Raw genomic sequence first — 12,794 nt, forward strand, 5'->3', positions numbered from 1 at the left:
GTTTTGGTTTTATGTGGGTCCTCATGCTTGCCCGGGAGGTGCTCTCCCCAGCCCTCCTCCTTTAAATTGTTTCCTGTTGCAGCCTGTTCTGAGAGAGTGATTAGCCACCTTCCCATGCTGCTTGCTCCATTGTCTCTAGAGAGGGAGCTGTGGGCATTATTCAGACAGCATTTATCTACCACCTCTTGCGCCTTCAGACTGAGCTCAGAGGACAGAAACCAAGTGTTCTTGGAGACAAGCTGCTCTCCACCCCCCCTCGTCCTCACCCCCCCCCCCATGAGCCATCCCTCCTGCGCAGGGCCCTCAGTGTTCTGCACAAATGAGAGTCTGCACCCACAGGAGGGGTGTGGGAGAGCCGGGGCCAGCCTCTTCCTGGCTGCTCCCCTCCCTACCCAGACAACTTCCCCAAGTGCCAGCTCCCAGCCGAGGTGTTAACTGAAGGCTGAGACCCCTCCCAGGGGATATTAGCACATTTGCGTTTTTGAAGAATAACACTTATTTTTCTTCCTCCTCTTTGGTGGTGCTGGGGATGTGTTTGAGGCCTGTCAGGCAAGGGCTCCACCACCGAGAGCCATCCCTTCCCCAAGGCAATGCCATCAGTCTCAAGATAATAATTTAAAGTGCACTGTGCGTGCGTGCGCGCGCGTGCGCGTGCGCGCGTGTGTGTGTGTGTGTGTGTGTGTGTGTGTGTGTGTGTGTGTAAGCTCGCGTGTTGGCGGGTCAGGAAGAAAGCTCCACCTATCTGCCTATCCTCAACCCCAGTGGGAGAATGCAGTCATCTGGAATGCAGACGCTGCTGCCCCCCTGGGTCTCCCTAGTGAATGGTTAACTCCTCACAGGGCTCCATGCCCATGGTGCAAAGCCACTACCTCACCAGGACACTGGGAACTAAGGCAGAGCCCTCAGGATGCTGTGTCCTCTGAGCCCTGAGGGCAGGAACCGAGCTCAGTACTAAGGAGCCCTGAATTCCCAGGGTCTGAGCAAGCCTCCTTTTCCATTCAAGCGGGCTTTGAGCAACCAGGTCAGCCCGGGAGACTAGCAACTGCCAGCCCAGTGGGAAGGAAAACTGCAGAGAGAAAAGTACAGTAAGGTGCTGTCTCTTTTTTTGGTAGATAATTCAAACACCATGGCTGGATTATTTCAGAACCAGAGGGAACACTCTGGTTTCCATGAGGTAGCCTCTGGCGAGGGCTGCTCATGTAGTAATTACCCCTATAATAAACAAGGGGAGCTTGCCAGTATCATAAGGTAGTGGCACCAAAGGGTCCTGATGGGTAGGCAGAGGGCTATGCCCCTGCATCAGGGACAGGCTTGCTGACCTTGACACTAGATCTAATTTCTCTCTATAACTTTGTAGTCCACCCTTGGGATTACCCCTCCAGGCCTGCAGCTCCCATGCTATCTGGGACGTGGGAAGGTCCTCATAAGCCCCCAAAGGACTATCTGCTCCCTCTGGTCCAGAGTGCTGTCTCTGCCCTCCATCCTAATTGTTCCTGCTAGATCAGCAAGTCCACAGGGATCAGGCTTCCCACGCCTTCGCCACCCCTGGATTGTCAACACTTTGCAAATGCTTTCCCTTTACTCTGAATTCATAAGCAGCGTGAAATCCTTCTGAATACCCACACTGACCTCCCCTCCCTTTTCTGCCGCAGGTGGGGGGGGGGCATGCTCAGGTGGTGTTTGGCGGGGAAGCCATGCTCTGGCCCCAGATGGAGTGGGCCGCACACAGGAAATGAATAGAGGCTGTGAGCAGAAAATTGCACAGGCCAATTATAGCAAGCCAGGTCTTCTCAGAGGAGCTTCTCAATTTTGATTCAATTCCCAGAACAACAAATATGCCAGTGTTTAAACACACTCCCAGCCGAAGCAACACCACTCTCCCCTGGACGGCAGAGCTCTCCGGTGGGGGAATATGGGGTCTTCAATGCCGGGGTGGACTTCTCAGTGTGTGGTGAGTGCTTCATTTTCAATCTGGTTCCTTCCTCTTGGGAAAAACTCAAATCCTGAGGCCCCATGGCCTCTATTTTTCTCACTCTTTGTTCCCTCATCCCGTTTGGTTCCTCCTCTTCCTCCTCCTCCTCTTCCTCCTCCTTCTATCCTGCTTTCTGGGAGATCTTACAGGTGTTTCTCTGGATCACTAATTCAAGCTTCTTACTTTGTCTGATTTGGGTGACTTTATGTTATCTTTGGGTGTGCGCTCCTGACATCTAACATATTCCACACACAGCACAATTTAAGAACCATCTTCAAACACACACTTACACACTTGTCAGGGGACCAGGTATCCCTGGATCGCAGGAGCCCCTGTGTGGGAATGCAGCGCTGGCATCCCAGGTTCACGTCACAGCTCTCCATTCCTGGCTCTGCCACCTGACACTTGTCACCAAAGGTCCCAGAACCTCCACTTTATTGCAAAATGGGGACACTAATGCCCATCTTTGAGCCCTGTGCCAACCCTGCAGGAAGATCCCGGCAAAGGCCATCCCTTCCTGATTCTCTGTGCCAGCAGAAGGACTTTCTGGCAGCCATATGGGGTGTAGTCCTAAATCATTTCTTTAGAAAAGGAAATAGGATGCTGCTCCAGGGCTGGGCACTGCCTAGGAGTGCAATAAGTACTTCCCAAAGCGAGGGTCCACCCTCAGCTCCTAAATCACCATCTGTGAGATAGCTGGCCAGGGGGAGTGGTATAACTGTGCCAGCCAGTGTCATTTGGCATCTGAAAAATAAGCTGGAAACTTGGATAACATTCTATTCAAATAAGTGCGAGAGAGAGACCAAATTCAGATACTTCTGCCTTAGCGTTTTACCCACCTCCCTATAGGTATGCGTAGGATGGAGCCAAACCATGACACAGGCCTGATAGGCAGGGTGGGAGGGACCAGATGGGATGCAGCATCAGGACGGAGTCAACCAGCTGAGGCTTTGGGGACCATGCGCCAGTACTTGCCTCAGGGGACCGCAGCACTACAGGGTGGGGAACCTCAGCTCTATAGACATAACACACATTTGGGGGTTTCTACTTTGTTGTTCCGCTCTTTGCCCGAATGGCCATTAGCCTCCCCATTATACCCGCCTCAAGTCTATGCTAAAAGCCAACCTGCTGGGAAGGACCCACTGAGGGTCCTTCATTGTCACTGTGACTGGATTTGGAGTCACCTAGGAGACACAGCTCTGGATGCGTCCACAAGAGTTTTCTGGAGAGCCTTAGCTGAGGAGGGAAGACCCATCCCAACAGGCCAGAGTCTCAAACTGATAAAATTACTGGGAACTACCAGATTTCTTCCCTCTGCTTCTTGACTATCGACGCCACGGGACCAGCCACCTCACATTCTAACTGCCACGCCTTCCCCGCCATGATGGATTGAACACCTTCAAACTGTGAGGCAAAATAACCCTTTTCCTTTCATAAGTCGCTTTTGTGAGGTACTTTAGTTATGGCCACAAGAAAGTAGCCCACGTGTACATCAGCCCATTCAGTTATTTTCTCAACTGTGCTAACAATAAAATTTACCGCTGTAAGCATCTTTAGGTCTACAGTTCAGGGTTGTTAGGTGTCTACACACTTCTGTGTTACTACCCTCTGCCAGAACAACTCTGTTTGGCTTCTCAAACTGAAGCTGGACCCACAACACACCAAGTACCCTCCTCCAGCCACTGGCAACTGCCATTCCCCTTTCTGTCCCCCTGGATTTGCCAGCTCTTGCTGCCTCACTTAAGTGGAATCCCAGTGTTTGTCCTGCTGTGACCGGGTTTCTGCCATCCAGCATCATAACCTCAAGGTTCATCCATAGTGGACACTGCGTTACAGTTTCATTCCTTTTGGAGGCCACACAAAACAAGTGATGTATGTGACACATTCCATTTAACCACTTGTCCCATAGGCACTTGGGTGGCGTCCACTGTGAATACTGCTGCCATGCGTATGTGTACCCAGCATCTGAGTCCCTGCTTTTAACCTAGGTGAAATAACTCTCGATACTTTACCTAAATAAATGGATATAAGTATCCATTACATAGAAATACTAGATAATGGGGTTCGTCTCCATAAAGGTGTTAAGAATTGACCACATTCTCTATGGCAGCCACACCGCTTTGTTTTTACCAGCAGTGCACAGCAGTCTGGGTTTCTCACACCCTCACCAACATTGGGGATTTTCTGCCATCTTAGAAATGCCACCCTAATGGATGTGACACCACGGCATCCTTCCTGCTTTGTCCTGACCTCTCTACTTTGTTCCATCTTTTCCTTTCAGTATCCAACAGATTGTATGATTTGTGCCAGCTGGTTGTTATGTCAACTTGACATGAGCTGGAGTCATCAGAGATGGGGAACCTCAATTGAGAAAATGTCTCCAAATAACTGGCTGTAGGCAAGCCTGTAGGGCATTTTCTTAGTGATTGCTGTGAGAGGACCTGGCCCATGATGGGTGGTGCCACCCCTGAGCTGGTGGTCCCGGGTGCTGTGAGAAAGCAGGCTGAGCAAGCAAGCATGAGGGGCAAGCCAGTAAGCAGCACCCCTCCATGGCTTCTGCATCAGCTCCTGCCTCCAAGTTCCTGGCTTGCCTGACTTCCTGCCCTGACTTTATTTGATGACAAACAGTGTGGTGGTTTGAAAGAGAATGGCCCCCAAAGGGGGTGGCACTTTTAGGAAGTGTGGCCTTGTTGGAGTAGGTGTGGCCTTGATGGAGGAAGTGTGTCACTGTGGAAGCGGGCTTTGAGGTCCCATACATGCTCAAGTTACCACCCCGGGTCTCAGAGCACTTCCTGTTGCCTGCATATCAAGATGTAGGAGTCTCAGCTCCAGCATCACATCTGCCTTCTGCCACCACGTCACACCATGAAGATAACGGACTAAGCCTCTGAAAATGCGAGCCACCCCAATTAATTGCTTTTTCTTTGTACGAGTTGCCATGGTCATGGTGTCTCTTCACAGCAATAGAAACCCTAACTAAGAGAAACAATGATGTGGAAGTGTGAGCCAAATAAACCTTTCCCTCCCCAAGCTCCTCTGGTCACGGTGTTTTATCACTGCATAAGTGATGCTAACTAAGACATCCTTCCTTATGTTTTACTGTAGTGTCTCACCTGTGCTGCCCCTGATAGAACAAAAGCACAGGAAAGGGACATTTGAATGCTTAGCTCATTACCATTTTCTATGGGCCTGAAATAGTGCCAGGCACACAGTGAATACTCAAGGGTGTTATGTGAATGAATGAATGAATGAATGACTACAAGACTATCTTGTTAGAAGGCGTTTTGGAGGAAGGCACATCTAGCTTCAACTCCTGGATCCACTAATCACTCCTTGGGGTCTTGGGCAGGTGACCTCCTTTCTCTGAGTCTCAGTTATTCCATCTGTCATGAGGGCAAAGGATCCTCTAAGTCCCCTGCTGGGCTCCTTGGATGTGATGAACATCCACTGTCAATATTGGCCTCTCTGGTGTGTGTGTGTGTGTGTGTGCGCGCGCACGCGCGCGCGCATGCGCGTGCGCGCATGTGCATACATGTCACTCTAGCATGTGCAACAGTTGGCACGGAGGACTATGTTGGGGTGGTAATGAAGTCCTTTTCCTTTAGGGTCTGCCGGCATCTCAGGGTACAACTTCCCATGCAGGGCTCAGACTGGCGCTTCCAGCAAGCACTAGGATGGTGGAAATGGTTCAGTCTGTCTGTGAGGACGCTATGGTGGGGGCGGCCAGATAGGCAAACTGCTCTGGGACCTGGTGGGTGCCTGTGTGGGAGGCTGGGAGATAGCAGCGACAGGGGGCTGTCTGAGCTGAGGCAGCGTGGGAGGTGACCAACAACACACTGAGGAAGTGTGGCCATCCAGGTCCCCCAGGAATGTCTCCACAGCAGCCGGAGAGCAAGCCAGGCACAGATGGCCGGGTCCTCAGGCAGCCACCTGTCCCGGCACCAGCCACCCACTCCTTTGTGCGCTCATGGGCCTGTGAAAGGGGCCCTCAGGCAAAGCTGTTTGCAGCAAAAATCCAAACTGCAAGCAATGGAGACGCCCAGCATGGCGAGGCAGATGGCAGCCCGCAGTGACACAGGCTGCCAGCCAGGGAGGCAGGTGCTGAGGTGCAACTGGATAGGGAGGGGCGTCCGTCCCTGATTCTTCTGTCCATCTTCAGGTCTGTGAGGTCCAGATGAGGGATGGCTCTGCCCGTGGATGACCCCATGGGAGTACCACTCACCTCCAGGCGGGGTGGGCCGAAGCAAAAGGTGCTTTCCTACCTTCCCTCCCTGCCCCGCTTCACAAACTTCTCTTTCAGTCAATCAACCCATGGGAGAGGGAGTGAAGGGAAGAGGATCTCTCCCCCAGCTTCCATAGGCCCCCGGTCAGGGTCACCAGTGATAAGGCTAGGCAGTCAATCAAAGGCACCCCGCCGGGGAGGCTGGAATGACCAGGGACTTACTTTCCTTTGCAATTTTCCCGTTGGATCCACAGGCATTTATTTCCTAAGCACCTCTGTGCGCAGAACCTGCAGGAACCTCGCTCAGCACGCATCAGCTGGGCTCTGCTGGGGTCTAATCAGGATGTGTGTAAGCACCAGAGAAAGGCCAGGCTAAAGAAGAGTGCTCTAATTGTATTAATCAGCTTCCAATTACTTACAAATTGGTCCTCACCCCTTCCTAGCTCACCCCCTTGGATGACAGAGCCTGCAGCTTCAGACGCCTGCTACCCCCTAGAGGTTGGAGGAAGGCTTTGGAGAATCCGGGGGAGTCTAGGTTCTAATTAACCTTTCCACTGATTGCAGGGCAACTTTGGGTGAGTCACTTTGGGTTGGGTTTGGTTTTTAATGGATGGGGAAGAAAGACTAAACAATGAATGTCGTTTCCATTTGCTACTGTTACTGTCGGGCCGTGTTTAGAAGCCAGCCCCCAGCCCACCCCCTGCAGTCTCTTCCAACCCCAAGTGACATACCCATGGAGGCGGTGGGAGGTGACACCGAGACCACCAGCAGGGACCAGAGTGACAGAGGGGATTAAGTGTGTTAGTCACTGCCAGGCCTTGCTTGCCTGCTGGGCCAGGGTATAAGCCTTCCTGGCCCAGTAGAGCAGTAGGTCTCTGTGGCACAGAGAACCGTCTCTTTTTCTCTTCCAACTCTGCCACTATCCTCAAGAGATGAGAGACTCCCAGACAGCCAGGCTGGGATGTAAACTGCGTCTGGGAGGTGGACTTCCTTTAGTCAGGCTCCTACAGGGGAGAGCAGGGCCAAAGAGTGCCAGGGAGAGGGTGCAGAGCGGGCTGCTGCCCGTTAGGTCCTTGCCCCTTTTCAATGGTCACAGAGAATCACAGATGCCACCTCTGAGATGCGGCATCACAGGCAAAAAGAGAAGTTTCTATATTGTTTCTCTGTCAAGCCAGGTCTACTGGGTTCACTGCATCTGAAGACTGATGAACAGGGGGAACTTGAACCTGGGAAAACTGCCACAGAAGTGAGCAGGGTGGGGATCATTCTGGAGACCCCAATACACGGGAAACCTAGAAACTGATTGGATATGCATGCCAGGGTGCAGGGGAAATGGATAGCCATTTAGTGTCTTGAAAAGATGAAGACTGGCCCAGGACACAGAGCCTGGAGAACAAATCAGGTGGGCTGGGAGCAGGGCTGCCTCTTTAAAACCCAGCACTCAAGAGGCCGAGGCAGGAGGATGGAAAGTTGGAGGCAAACAAACAAACCTGAGGGAAATGATGTAAAACTGTGAGGAAAGGGAAGGAATGGAAATGGGAGGAAAGGGCAGCAGCCAAGCTTGCTCCGGAGGCAGGATCGAGAGAGGGACAGCTAGGGGGTGGCTGGAGGGGGACCCATGTCCACTGCTCATTAGAGCATAGTTGGCTTCTCTGGCAAGTAACTGGGAACCACATGAAGAAGTCAAACATGAGCATATATCACAGCCCAAGAGAAACCACTTCTGGTTCTCAGGGATACGTGAATGGCTAGAGAATTGTTCCTAACAACAAAGGCATAGAGACCCTGAAACCACCAATGGGGAAGAAAGGACAGGAGAGAAGGTAAGAGGGTCCACTGCAGGAGAAGAGCCAGGCAGGACAGATAGATCTGCATGTATCAACATGGTCAATTTCAGAATCACAACTTTGGATAAAAGCAGCAAGGCACAGAAAACGAATACAGGATGTTGCACTCAGAGGCAGGTGTGGTCATGACCAGGGCTTGACTTAGGCAGTGGCTAGTGGCTAGTTCCTGGGTCAAATATCCAAATACTGTATGCTTGTTCTAGGGTTATCCAGACAAAAGTGTGTATGTGATTATGTACACAGAAGGAGGTCCGAGGTCAACATTGGTATCTTCCTCTACCATTCCCCACCTTACGTTTTGAAACAGGGTCTCTCCCTGAACCTAGAGCTCACTGACTGGCTGGGCCAAGTGACCAGCAAGCACTAGGAATCCTCTTATCCCTGTGCCCCAGCACTGGGATTCAGGCAGACACTATGCCCAACTTTGTATATGAGTGCCGGGGATTTGAACTCAGGTCCTCAGGCTTGTACAGCAAACACTTTATCCACCAAGCCACTCCCTAGTCCTGTCAGTGGAAAGTTGAATTGTCAAATACAATAAAGCTTCAACTGGTTATTAAAGCAGAAAGCAAGCACAGCCCACTGTGTCCTTCTCCCGAGTGTCCACTGTCCCCCTGGGAGAACACTTCACACCACACACTGAGTCTTGTCCTCTGCATGGGACAGCCTAGGCCTCCTCAGCTCGTCACATCCCTGGAGTGTATCTAGTCTCTTCCTCCCTTCCCGAGTGCATCAAATGAAGGCTCGTGGGGCCCGGGTTTGTGCCTTGGTTTGGTTCTATAACTCTTGCACACAGGTATCAGCAGCTTTCCAGGGTACAAGGGGATTGGAGACCGTGAGGGATGGCAGGGATACATAGCCAGTCAGGATACATGTGGGACTCCAGTGCTTGGGAGGATGAGGCAGGAGAATCTCAAGTGACCGTTGAAACAGGAGATATTTGCCAAGATGCTTGGAAGTACTAACCAGGAAAGAAAAAAAAAAATCTATATGCAATGGACGAGTCAACCACCGTGGCCACCTCTAGGGAGCGCCAAGTTCACTGCTGTCGGAATGGCTAGAGTTCAGTTGAACTTCATAGGCCATTAATAATATACCTTGATAATACTTTTCATTTAGTTCCTTTCCCACTTGGCCTGTAATTTTTCCTGCATACCGAGCATGGCTTCTACCTCTTCTTCACCATTGCCTCTGGATAGCCACGCTCCAGCTGTGTGGAGCTCTGTCATCCTCTGAGCCATCTCTCTGGCCTAGGAATCCCCTGTGTGCTGTAATGTACACTGCAGGCAGGGGTGGGCTGGGAGGTGGGGTGGGCTGGGGTGGGGTGGGGGAGGAGTGGTAGCCAACTCTTGCCTTCCTGTGCACCAGGGTGGGAGTCCTGTCCCAGCTTGCAAGGGTTTGTAGACAAAGAATGGCACATAGGTACCAGTTAGAGAAAAAATGGAAACCATCTAAGTGATGAAGGCAGAGGGATCAGGAGTTCCAGGTCATCCTTAATCCCAGCCATATAGGAAATTTGAAGCTAGTTAGCTACTGTCTCAAAAAAAACAAAAACAAAAACAAAAACAAAAACCAAAACAAAAACCAAAAACCAAAAAACAAATTAAAGAACAAAACAAAACATAACTCACTTGTTCTAAACTGGAGGGATAGCTATTTGAGACAGACCACCACTGAGAATCTCCACAGAGTTGTTGATTACACTGTGAAATAACTTAGAATGGAACGTTAATTTAAAACACAGTGTCAACAGACTAGAGGGGGAAAAACCAACAAAGAGGTTGGAAGTAATATACCAAAATGTTAATAGTGGTTGTTTCTAGAGAGTCAGGGTATGATTTTGTGTGTATTTCTTTATACATTTCTATGTATTGTCAGCATCCCTCAATTATCTACATTGTTATTAAAAAAACAGTGAAATATATATTATTTTGAGCTGAGGATTGAATGCCCCAATCCATATTTTATTTTTTATTTTATTATTTTTTTAAGACAAGGCTTCATAAAGCCTAGTCTGGCCTTGAATTCAGCTTCCCCTGCCTCTACTTCCCAAGTACTGGGATCACAGGTGTGTGCTGACAACATAGTTAGTGCATGCCCTCCATCTCTCTATGTGCATGTGTGCATGCCTGTGATGCATGTGTACCTGCATGTGTGTGCCAGTGTGCATGTGTGTGCGTGTGCATGTATGTGTGAATGTGTGTGTGCGTGTGAATGTGTGTGTGTGTGCACGTGTGTGCATATGTGTGTGTGTGTGTATGAACACTTGCAAGGTTGCCAAGAGATAACTTGGGCACCCTGAGCAATATTAAAAATGGAGAACAAAACACTCTGCTACTGTAACCTACAATTTATATAACACAACAGCCAGAGTATCCCTTAAATGAGGTCAGAATATGTCACTCCCATACTCAAGAGCCTCTAAGACTCACCGTTTTCCTCACCATAGCAGCCAAAGTCTCTACAATGGAGTACAAAATGCCACGATCTGACTGCCCTCTGCACCTTTAACCCCCTCTCCTTGACCCTGTTCCTTTCACCTTGGTCTCCCCGCTCAGCACACACCCACCTCAGGGCCTTTGCACACACTTCATATCTCCCTCACCCTCTGCAATGATTTCCCTTCACAGCTACAGAGTATACTGCAGATCTTTGCTCAAAGGCCATTTCATCAGTGATCCTCCCTGCCTGGCCCCTGTAAGAAAATAGGGGCCATTGTTTGTACTACCACTTCCCCCCATTTCCCCGGGTGACATCATCACCATCTGTGAAGTTACAGGACGGACCTTCCTGTGTTTGTGGCTTCCCTCTCTCTCACTATAAGAGCTGCCTCACCTGGCATATAGAAGATGCTTAATAAAATGCACCAAAATGCCCAAGTGAATGAATGCATTAGGTGGTAAACTCAAAATCTGACAGACAGAGATTCACACTGCTGCTCACGTGCGTTAGACAGACAGTAACGCCAAGCTGCCCGCCCTAGAACATTCAGCCAGCATTCAACCCACTCAAGAGAAATGACTTGCAATTACAGCCAGAGCTGATGGAAGCTAGCCAGAAGGAGAGGGAAGAGTGCCCAGGCAGAGCGGCACAAGAGCATCCCATCAGTAACCCAAGTTCTTCTGTCACGACCTGCCTTCCGACGCCGGACAGAATTCCAAATTCCCATCCCACTCTCCAAAGCAGCTACACTCAGTGCTTAGAGCCTGACTGTTTAAACATCCTTTCTCTCTATCTCTTTGTTATGATTAGGTATTTCTTGAAGAGAAAAAAGGCATCAGGAAACCCATTGCCCTGCCCCCACTCCATATCAGACAGCAGACTCCAGCATGTGGGCATGGTACCCACAGATGACAAACCACAGGCACATTCACAGCCCGGTCCATGACCCCATTCACCTGCAGTGATTGTCCGAGCAACACTGCCTGGAGCCACAGAGGGGGACCTCTTTGATCTTGCTAAGCTTTATGGGCTCCTGAAATTCAAGGACAAGTTGATAACATAAAGCACAGGCTCATATTCTTTGCCTTAGGAAAGATAAGAAAATTCATCTGAAAGCTATTTTAGACTTTTCTGGAACTGGGGCACCCTAGAGATTAGGATGGGCTAAGAGGCCCTCCCTCTGTCCCTCTGTCTGTCCAGAACAGGATTCTTAAGGCATGTGCAGCTCATCAACTCCTAGTGAGCTGATCCAGCTGGTGGAATCTTCCTTTCCTCCCATCTAATTTCTTCCCTCTCACGGCAACTTGACCTCCAACATCCCCACTCACCTGTGACCATTATTTTATCCAGAGGTGTCTCTTCACGAGACACTAGAGACATTTCCTCTTTGCTTACCTGCTTTCCCCACCTGCCCCTGAAACAGGGTCTCACTATTTGCTCTGGCTGTCCTGGAACTCACTATGCAGACCAGGCTGGCCTCAAACTCACAGAGATCCATCAGCCCCCGCCTCCCGAATGCCGGGATTAAAGGAGTGCCCCATCACCTCCTGGCTACTTATCTGTATTTGAAAAGGGGTCCCTTGAAGACTAGAGAGACTTCAGCTCAAAAAGGGGGCTTTGGCTGCGAGGAAGGAGCAGCCTCTAACATGCAGTGTGAGACAGTCGGTCGGTACACTTCCTAAGCTTGCAGACACCCTCCACCCAGCCATTCCATGAAGGGCTATCATCATCATCATTTGGGGACAAGGGACCTCCAGGGAGGTCTAAATGCTAGCTCACACATCAAGGCCCTGCGCCTCTATCTTCTAGATGCACAGCAACGACAGGGGGAATTATTTTAAGAGCAACATGTAAGCTTGTCTGTGTTCAAACCAAGATGTATACTTCAGTAGATCAGAGGCTTGACTATTTACTTTTTTTTTTTTAATTTATATATATGATCTTGTTAGGCAATCTAGGCTAGCCTCCAACTTATGATCTTTCTGCCTCCTCCTGGGTGTTTAGGATTACAGGTGTGCGCCACTGTGCCTAGCTACTTACTATTTTGAGCTCAGTGCCCAGCAGTGGGTGGAGACAGCTGGGAGATTGGTCTTCTTAGATATGAGAACTTAAAGCCCCTCCCACAGGAGGTGGGGGACCACAGCCAAGTCACTAAAAAGGAGGATAGAGAGGGGGTTTCTCACCTGGGAGAGAGGGGTGCAAAGAGCAGGACCCAGTCCCAAGGCAGGGACCTGTGAGAGGAAGCCTGCTTGGTGGAGAAAGGGCAGCTGCCCACACAGCAGGCCTGGGCCATGCTCCCATGCTCACCTCA

At 50.3% G+C, this 12,794-nt stretch overlaps 1 protein-coding gene across 9 annotated transcripts in view; it reads right to left on the reverse strand.

Annotated features, from left to right (window-relative positions):
- Rph3al (rabphilin 3A like (without C2 domains)) overlaps positions 1-12,794 on the reverse strand; it is a 146,088-nt gene that overhangs the window by 36,545 nt on the left and 96,749 nt on the right. The window lies entirely within an intron of this gene.

Source organism: Onychomys torridus, chromosome 8 (genome assembly GCF_903995425.1).
Source record: "Onychomys torridus chromosome 8, mOncTor1.1, whole genome shotgun sequence".
Taxonomy (NCBI): Eukaryota; Metazoa; Chordata; class Mammalia; order Rodentia; family Cricetidae; genus Onychomys; species Onychomys torridus.